Source organism: Bactrocera dorsalis, unplaced genomic scaffold (genome assembly GCF_023373825.1).
Source record: "Bactrocera dorsalis isolate Fly_Bdor unplaced genomic scaffold, ASM2337382v1 BdCtg431, whole genome shotgun sequence".
NCBI lineage: Eukaryota > Metazoa > Arthropoda > Insecta > Diptera > Tephritidae > Bactrocera > Bactrocera dorsalis.
In genome coordinates, this window is record NW_026038482.1 from 3,619 (window position 1) to 12,718 (window position 9,100).

Genomic DNA, 9,100 nt, shown 5'->3' on the forward strand with positions numbered 1-9,100 from the left:
CATTAAACTATCTAACTGGTGCAATGTATTGGGTCCACCTACGTCGACCAATTTAGGCGCTAGAGCGTTTAAAAAGATGAAACAAAAATGTGATTTTTTTTTAAACTACTGTTTATTATGAACACTATTGCCACGCCCCTGGTGGTGATAGAGAAGAGGTTGAGGGCTTTTCTGAAAGCTCATTAAACTATCTAACTGGTGCATTGTATTGGGTCCACCTACGTTAGCCCATTTAGGCGCTAGAGCGTTTAAAAAGATGAAACAAAAATGTGATTTTTTTTTAATTTACTGTTTATTATGAACACTATTGCCACGCCCCTGGTGGTGATAGAGAAGAGGTTGAGGGCTTTTCTGAAAGCTCATTAAACTATCTAACTGGTGCAATGTATTGGGTTCACCTACGTCGACGAATTTAGGCGCTAGAGCGTTTAAAAAGATGAAACAAAAATGTGATTTTTTTTTAAACTACTGTTTATTATGAACACTATTGCCACGCCCCTGGTGGTGATAGAGAAGAGGTTGAGGGCTTTTCTGAAAGCTCATTAAACTATCTAACTGGTGCAATGTATTGGGTCCACCTACGTCGACCAATTTAGGCGCTAGAGCGTTTAAAAGATGAAACAAAAATGTGATTTTTTTTAACTACTGTTTATTATGAACACTATTGCCACGCCCCTGGTGGTGATAGAGAAGAGGTTGAGGGCTTTTCTGAAAGCTCATTAAACTATCTAACTGGTGCAATGTATTGGGTCCACCTACGTCGACCAATTTAGGCGCTAGAGCGTTTAAAAAGATGAAACAAAAATGTGATTTTTTTTAACTACTGTTTATTATGAACACTATTGCCACGCCCCTGGTGGTGATAGAGAAGAGGTTGAGGGCTTTTCTGAAAGCTCATTAAACTATCTAACTGGTGCAATGTATTGGGTCCACCTACGTCGACCAATTTAGGCGCTAGAGCGTTTAAAAAGATGAAACAAAAATGTGATTTTTTTAAACTACTGTTTATTATGAACACTATTGCCACGCCCCTGGTGGTGATAGAGAAGAGGTTGAGGGCTTTTCTGAAAGCTCATTAAACTATCTAACTGGTGCAATGTATTGGGTCCACCTACGTCGACGAATTTAGGCGCTAGAGCGTTTAAAAAGATGAAACAAAAATGTGATTTTTTTTTAACTACTGTTTATTATGAACACTATTGCCACGCCCCTGGTGGTGATAGAGAAGAGGTTGAGGGCTTTTCTGAAAGCTCATTAAACTATCTAACTGGTGCAATGTATTGGGTCCACCTACGTCGACGAATTTAGGCGCTAGAGCGTTTAAAAAGATGAAACAAAAATGTGATTTTTTTTTAAACTACTGTTTATTATGAACACTATTGCCACGCCCCTGGTGGTGATAGAGAAGAGGTTGAGGGCTTTTCTGAAAGCTCATTAAACTATCTAACTGGTGCAATGTATTGGGTCCACCTACGTCGACCAATTTAGGCGCTAGAGCGTTTAAAAAGATGAAACAAAACTGTGATTTTTTTTAAACTACTGTTTATTATGAACACTATTGCCACGCCCCTGGTGGTGATAGAGAAGAGGTTGAGGGCTTTTCTGAAAGCTCATTAAACTATCTAACTGGTGCAATGTATTGGGTCCACCTACGTCGACCAATTTAGGCGCTAGAGCGTTTAAAAAGATGAAACAAAAATGTGACTTTTTTGTAAACTACTGTTTATTATGAACACTATTGCCACGCCCCTGGTGGTGATAGAGAAGAGGTTGAGGGCTTTTCTGAAAGCTCATTAAACTATCTAACTGGTGCAATGTATTGGGTCCACCTACGTCGACGAATTTAGGCGCTAGAGCGTTTAAAAAGATGAAACAAAAATGTGATTTTTTTTAAACTACTGTTTATTATGAACACTATTGCCACGCCCCTGGTGGTGATAGAGAAGAGGTTGAGGGCTTTTCTGAAAGCTCATTAAACTATCTAACTGGTGCAATGTATTGGGTCCACCTACGTCGACCAATTTAGGCGCTAGAGCGTTTAAAAAGATGAAACAAAAATGTGATTTTTTTTAAACTACTGTTTATTATGAACACTATTGCCACGCCCCTGGTGGTGATAGAGAAGAGGTTGAGGGCTTTTCTGAAAGCTCATTAAACTATCTAACTGGTGCAATGTATTGGGTCCACCTACGTCGACCAATTTAGGCGCTAGAGCGTTTAAAAAGATGAAACAAAAATGTGATTTTTTTTAAACTACTGTTTATTATGAACACTATTGCCACGCCCCTGGTGGTGATAGAGAAGAGGTTGAGGGCTTTTCTGAAAGCTCATTAAACTATCTAACTGGTGCAATGTATTGGGTCCACCTACGTCGACGAATTTAGGCGCTAGAGCGTTTAAAAAGATGAAACAAAAATGTGATTTTTTTTAAACTACTGTTTATTATGAACACTATTGCCACGCCCCTGGTGGTGATAGAGAAGAGGTTGAGGGCTTTTCTGAAAGCTCATTAAACTATCTAACTGGTGCAATGTATTGGGTCCACCTACGTCGACGAATTTAGGCGCTAGAGCGTTTAAAAAGATGAAACAAAAATGTGATTTTTTTTAAACTACTGTTTATTATGAACACTATTGCCACGCCCCTGGTGGTGATAGAGAAGAGGTTGAGGGCTTTTCTGAAAGCTCATTAAACTATCTAACTGGTGCAATGTATTGGGTCCACCTACGTCGACCAATTTAGGCGCTAGAGCGTTTAAAAAGATGAAACAAAAATGTGATTTTTTTTAAACTACTGTTTATTATGAACACTATTGCCACGCCCCTGGTGGTGATAGAGAAGAGGTTGAGGGCTTTTCTGAAAGCTCATTAAACTATCTAACTGGTGCAATGTATTGGGTCCACCTACGTCGACCAATTTAGGCGCTAGAGCGTTTAAAAAGATGAAACAAAAATGTGATTTTTTTTAAACTACTGTTTATTATGAACACTATTGCCACGCCCCTGGTGGTGATAGAGAAGAGGTTGAGGGCTTTTCTGAAAGCTCATTAAACTATCTAACTGGTGCAATGTATTGGGTCCACCTACGTCGACGAATTTAGGCGCTAGAGCGTTTAAAAAGATGAAACAAAAATGTGATTTTTTTTAAACTACTGTTTATTATGAACACTATTGCCACGCCCCTGGTGGTGATAGAGAAGAGGTTGAGGGCTTTTCTGAAAGCTCATTAAACTATCTAACTGGTGCAATGTATTGGGTCCACCTACGTCGACGAATTTAGGCGCTAGAGCGTTTAAAAAGATGAAACAAAAATGTGATTTTTTTTAAACTACTGTTTATTATGAACACTATTGCCACGCCCCTGGTGGTGATAGAGAAGAGGTTGAGGGCTTTTCTGAAAGCTCATTAAACTATCTAACTGGTGCAATGTATTGGGTCCACCTACGTCGACCAATTTAGGCGCTAGAGCGTTTAAAAGATGAAACAAAAATGTGATTTTTTTTAACTACTGTTTATTATGAACACTATTGCCACGCCCCTGGTGGTGATAGAGAAGAGGTTGAGGGCTTTTCTGAAAGCTCATTAAACTATCTAACTGGTGCAATGTATTGGGTTCACCTACGTCGACGAATTTAGGCGCTAGAGCGTTTAAAAAGATGAAACAAAAATGTGATTTTTTTTTAAACTACTGTTTATTATGAACACTATTGCCACGCCCCTGGTGGTGATAGAGAAGAGGTTGAGGGCTTTTCTGAAAGCTCATTAAACTATCTAACTGGTGCATTGTATTGGGTCCACCTATGTCGGCCAATTTAGGCGCTAGAGCGTTTAAAAAGATGAAACAAAAATGTGATTTTTTTTAAACTACTGTTTATTATGAACACTATTGCCACGCCCCTGGTGGTGATAGAGAAGAGGTTGAGGGCTTTTCTGAAAGCTCATTAAACTATCTAACTGGTGCAATGTATTGGGTTCACCTACGTCGACGAATTTAGGCGCTAGAGCGTTTAAAAAGATGAAACAAAAATGTGATTTTTTTTAAACTACTGTTTATTATGAACACTATTGCCACGCCCCTGGTGGTGATAGAGAAGAGGTTGAGGGCTTTTCTGAAAGCTCATTAAACTATCTAACTGGTGCAATGTATTGGGTCCACCTACGTCGACCAATTTAGGCGCTAGAGCGTTTAAAAAGATGAAACAAAAATGTGATTTTTTTTAAACTACTGTTTATTATGAACACTATTGCCACGCCCCTGGTGGTGATAGAGAAGAGGTTGAGGGCTTTTCTGAAAGCTCATTAAACTATCTAACTGGTGCAATGAATTGGGTCCACGTCGACCAATTTAGGCGCTAGAGCGTTAAAAAGTTGAAACAAAAATGTGATTTTTTTTAAACTACTGTTTATTATGAACACTATTGCCACGCCCCTGGTGGTGATAGAGAAGAGGTTGAGGGCTTTTCTGAAAGCTCATTAAACTATCTAACTGGTGCAATGTATTGGGTCCACCTACGTCGACCAATTTAGGCGCTAGAGCGTTTAAAAAGATGAAACAAAAATGTGATTTTTTTTTAAACTACTGTTTATTATGAACACTATTGCCACGCCCCTGGTGGTGATAGAGAAGAGGTTGAGGGCTTTTCTGAAAGCTCATTAAACTATCTAACTGGTGCAATGTATTGGGTCCACCTACGTCGACGAATTTAGGCGCTAGAGCGTTTAAAAAGATGAAACAAAAATGTGATTTTTTTTAACTACTGTTTATTATGAACACTATTGCCACGCCCCTGGTGGTGATAGAGAAGAGGTTGAGGGCTTTTCTGAAAGCTCATTAAACTATCTAACTGGTGCAATGTATTGGGTCCACCTACGTCGACCAATTTAGGCGCTAGAGCGTTTAAAAAGATGAAACAAAAATGTGATTTTTTTTAAACTACTGTTTATTATGAACACTATTGCCACGCCCCTGGTGGTGATAGAGAAGAGGTTGAGGGCTTTTCTGAAAGCTCATTAAACTATCTAACTGGTGCAATGTATTGGGTTCACCTACGTCGACGAATTTAGGCGCTAGAGCGTTTAAAAAGATGAAACAAAAATGTGATTTTTTTTAAACTACTGTTTATTATGAACACTATTGCCACGCCCCTGGTGGTGATAGAGAAGAGGTTGAGGGCTTTTCTGAAAGCTCATTAAACTATCTAACTGGTGCAATGTATTGGGTTCACCTACGTCGACGAATTTAGGCGCTAGAGCGTTTAAAAAGATGAAACAAAAATGTGATTTTTTTTAAACTACTGTTTATTATGAACACTATTGCCACGCCCCTGGTGGTGATAGAGAAGAGGTTGAGGGCTTTTCTGAAAGCTCATTAAACTATCTAACTGGTGCAATGTATTGGGTCCACCTACGTCGACGAATTTAGGCGCTAGAGCGTTTAAAAAGATGAAACAAAAATGTGATTTTTTTTAAACTACTGTTTATTATGAACACTATTGCCACGCCCCTGGTGGTGATAGAGAAGAGGTTGAGGGCTTTTCTGAAAGCTCATTAAACTATCTAACTGGTGCAATGTATTGGGTCCACCTACGTCGACCAATTTAGGCGCTAGAGCGTTTAAAAAGATGAAACAAAAATGTGATTTTTTTTTAAACTACTGTTTATTATGAACACTATTGCCACGCCCCTGGTGGTGATAGAGAAGAGGTTGAGGGCTTTTTTGAAAGCTCATTAAACTATCTAACTGGTGCAATGAATTGGGTCCACCTACGTCGACCAATTTAGGCGCTAGAGCGTTTAAAAAGATGAAACAAAACTGTGATTTTTTTTTTAAACTACTGTTTATTATGAACACTATTGCCACGCCCCTGGTGGTGATAGAGAAAAGGTTGAGGGCTTTTCTGAAAGCTCATTAAACTATCTAACTGGTGCAATGTATTGGGTCCACCTACGTCGACGAATTTAGGCGCTAGAGCGTTTAAAAAGATGAAACAAAACTGTGATTTTTTTTTAACTACTGTTTATTATGAACACTATTGCCACGCCCCTGGTGGTGATAGAGAAGAGGTTGAGGGCTTTTCTGAAAGCTCATTAAACTATCTAACTGGTGCAATGTATTGGGTTCACCTACGTCGACGAATTTAGGCGCTAGAGCGTTTAAAAAGATGAAACAAAAATGTGATTTTTTTTTAAACTACTGTTTATTATGAACACTATTGCCACGCCCCTGGTGGTGATAGAGAAGAGGTTGAGGGCTTTTCTGAAAGCTCATTAAACTATCTAACTGGTGCAATGTATTGGGTCCACCTACGTCGACGAATTTAGGCGCTAGAGCGTTTAAAAAGATGAAACAAAAATGTGATTTTTTTTAACTACTGTTTATTATGAACACTATTGCCACGCCCCTGGTGGTGATAGAGAAGAGGTTGAGGGCTTTTCTGAAAGCTCATTAAACTATCTAACTGGTGCAATGTATTGGGTCCACCTACGTCGACGAATTTAGGCGCTAGAGCGTTTAAAAAGATGAAACAAAAATGTGATTTTTTTTTAAACTACTGTTTATTATGAACACTATTGCCACGCCCCTGGTGGTGATAGAGAAGAGGTTGAGGGCTTTTCTGAAAGCTCATTAAACTATCTAACTGGTGCAATGTATTGGGTCCACCTACGTCGACGAATTTAGGCGCTAGAGCGTTTAAAAAGATGAAACAAAAATGTGATTTTTTTTTAAACTACTGTTTATTATGAACACTATTGCCACGCCCCTGGTGGTGATAGAGAAGAGGTTGAGGGCTTTTCTGAAAGCTCATTAAACTATCTAACTGGTGCAATGTATTGGGTCCACCTACGTCGACCAATTTAGGCGCTAGAGCGTTTAAAAAGATGAAACAAAAATGTGATTTTTTTTAAACTACTGTTTATTATGAACACTATTGCCACGCCCCTGGTGGTGATAGAGAAGAGGTTGAGGGCTTTTCTGAAAGCTCATTAAACTATCTAACTGGTGCAATGTATTGGGTCCACCTACGTCGACGAATTTAGGCGCTAGAGCGTTTAAAAAGATGAAACAAAAATGTGATTTTTTTTTAAACTACTGTTTATTATGAACACTATTGCCACGCCCCTGGTGGTGATAGAGAAGAGGTTGAGGGCTTTTCTGAAAGCTCATTAAACTATCTAACTGGTGCAATGTATTGGGTTCACCTACGTCGACGAATTTAGGCGCTAGAGCGTTTAAAAAGATGAAACAAAAATGTGATTTTTTTTTAAACTACTGTTTATTATGAACACTATTGCCACGCCCCTGGTGGTGATAGAGAAGAGGTTGAGGGCTTTTCTGAAAGCTCATTAAACTATCTAACTGGTGCATTGTATTGGGTCCACCTACGTTAGCCCATTTAGGCGCTAGAGCGTTTAAAAAGATGAAACAAAAATGTGATTTTTTTTTAAACTACTTTTTATTATGAACACTATTGCCACGCCCCTGGTGGTGATAGAGAAGAGGTTGAGGGCTTTTCTGAAAGCTCATTAAACTATCTAACTGGTGCAATGTATTGGGTTCACCTACGTCGACGAATTTAGGCGCTAGAGCGTTTAAAAAGATGAAACAAAAATGTGATTTTTTTTTAAACTACTGTTTATTATGAACACTATTGCCACGCCCCTGGTGGTGATAGAGAAGAGGTTGAGGGCTTTTCTGAAAGCTCATTAAACTATCTAACTGGTGCATTGTATTGGGTCCACCTACGTCGACCAATTTAGGCGCTAGAGCGTTTAAAAAGATGAAACAAAAATGTGATTTTTTTTTAAACTACTGTTTATTATGAACACTATTGCCACGCCCCTGGTGGTGATAGAGAAGAGGTTGAGGGCTTTTCTGAAAGCTCATTAAACTATCTAACTGGTGCAATGTATTGGGTCCACCTACGTCGACCAATTTAGGCGCTAGAGCGTTTAAAAAGATGAAACAAAAATGTGATTTTTTTTAAACTACTGTTTATTATGAACACTATTGCCACGCCCCTGGTGGTGATAGAGAAGAGGTTGAGGGCTTTTCTGAAAGCTCATTAAACTATCTAACTGGTGCAATGTATTGGGTTCACCTACGTCGACGAATTTAGGCGCTAGAGCGTTTAAAAAGATGAAACAAAAATGTGATTTTTTTTTAATTTACTGTTTATTATGAACACTATTGCCACGCCCCTGGTGGTGATAGAGAAGAGGTTGAGGGCTTTTCTGAAAGCTCATTAAACTATCTAACTGGTGCATTGTATTGGGTCCACCTATGTCCGCCAATTTAGCCGCTAGAGCGTTTAAAAAATTTAAACAAAACTGTGATTTTTTTTTAAACTACTGTTTATTATGAACACTATTGCCACGCCCCTGGTGGTGATAGAGAAGAGGTTGAGGGCTTTTTTGAAAGCTCATTAAACTATCTAACTGGTGCAATGTATTGGGTCCACCTACGTCGACCAATTTAGGCGCTAGAGCGTTTAAAAAGATGAAACAAAAATGTGATTTTTTTTTAAACTACTGTTTATTATGAACACTATTGCCACGCCCCTGGTGGTGATAGAGAAGAGGTTGAGGGCTTTTCTGAAAGCTCATTAAACTATCTAACTGGTGCAATGTATTGGGTTCACCTACGTCGACGAATTTAGGCGCTAGAGCGTTTAAAAAGATGAAACAAAAATGTGATTTTTTTTTAATTTACTGTTTATTATGAACACTATTGCCACGCCCCTGGTGGTGATAGAGAAGAGGTTGAGGGCTTTTCTGAAAGCTCATTAAACTATCTAACTGGTGCAATGTATTGGGTTCACCTACGTCGACGAATTTAGGCGCTAGAGCGTTTAAAAAGATGAAACAAAAATGTGATTTTTTTTTAAACTACTGTTTATTATGAACACTATTGCCACGCCCCTGGTGGTGATAGAGAAGAGGTTGAGGGCTTTTCTGAAAGCTCATTAAACTATCTAACTGGTGCAATGTATTGGGTCCACCTACGTCGACCAATTTAGGCGCTAGAGCGTTTAAAAAGATGAAACAAAAATGTGATTTTTTTTTAAACTACTGTTTATTATGAACACTATTGCCACGCCCCT

At 38.8% G+C, this 9,100-nt stretch overlaps 2 long non-coding RNA genes across 3 annotated transcripts; one reads left to right on the plus strand and one right to left on the minus strand.

Annotated features, from left to right (window-relative positions):
• The first annotated feature begins 226 nt into the window (after nucleotides 1–226).
• LOC125780294 (uncharacterized) lies at nucleotides 227–8,173 on the plus strand. 2 transcript variants are annotated; one of them, XR_007423705.1, is made up of 3 exons: nucleotides 227–338; nucleotides 5,703–5,883; nucleotides 8,039–8,173. It is a non-coding gene; the product is annotated as an uncharacterized LOC125780294 (long non-coding RNA). The 2 variants fall into 2 exon arrangements; XR_007423704.1 differs by lacking the exon at nucleotides 227–338 and adding an exon at nucleotides 1,641–1,769.
• On the minus strand, nucleotides 8,094–9,089 carry LOC125780295 (uncharacterized). Its single transcript, XR_007423706.1, has 2 exons — nucleotides 8,639–9,089; nucleotides 8,094–8,458 (listed from the first exon to the last, which is right to left on the minus strand). It is a non-coding gene; the product is annotated as an uncharacterized LOC125780295 (long non-coding RNA).
• Between the last annotated feature and the right edge of the window lie 11 nt (nucleotides 9,090–9,100).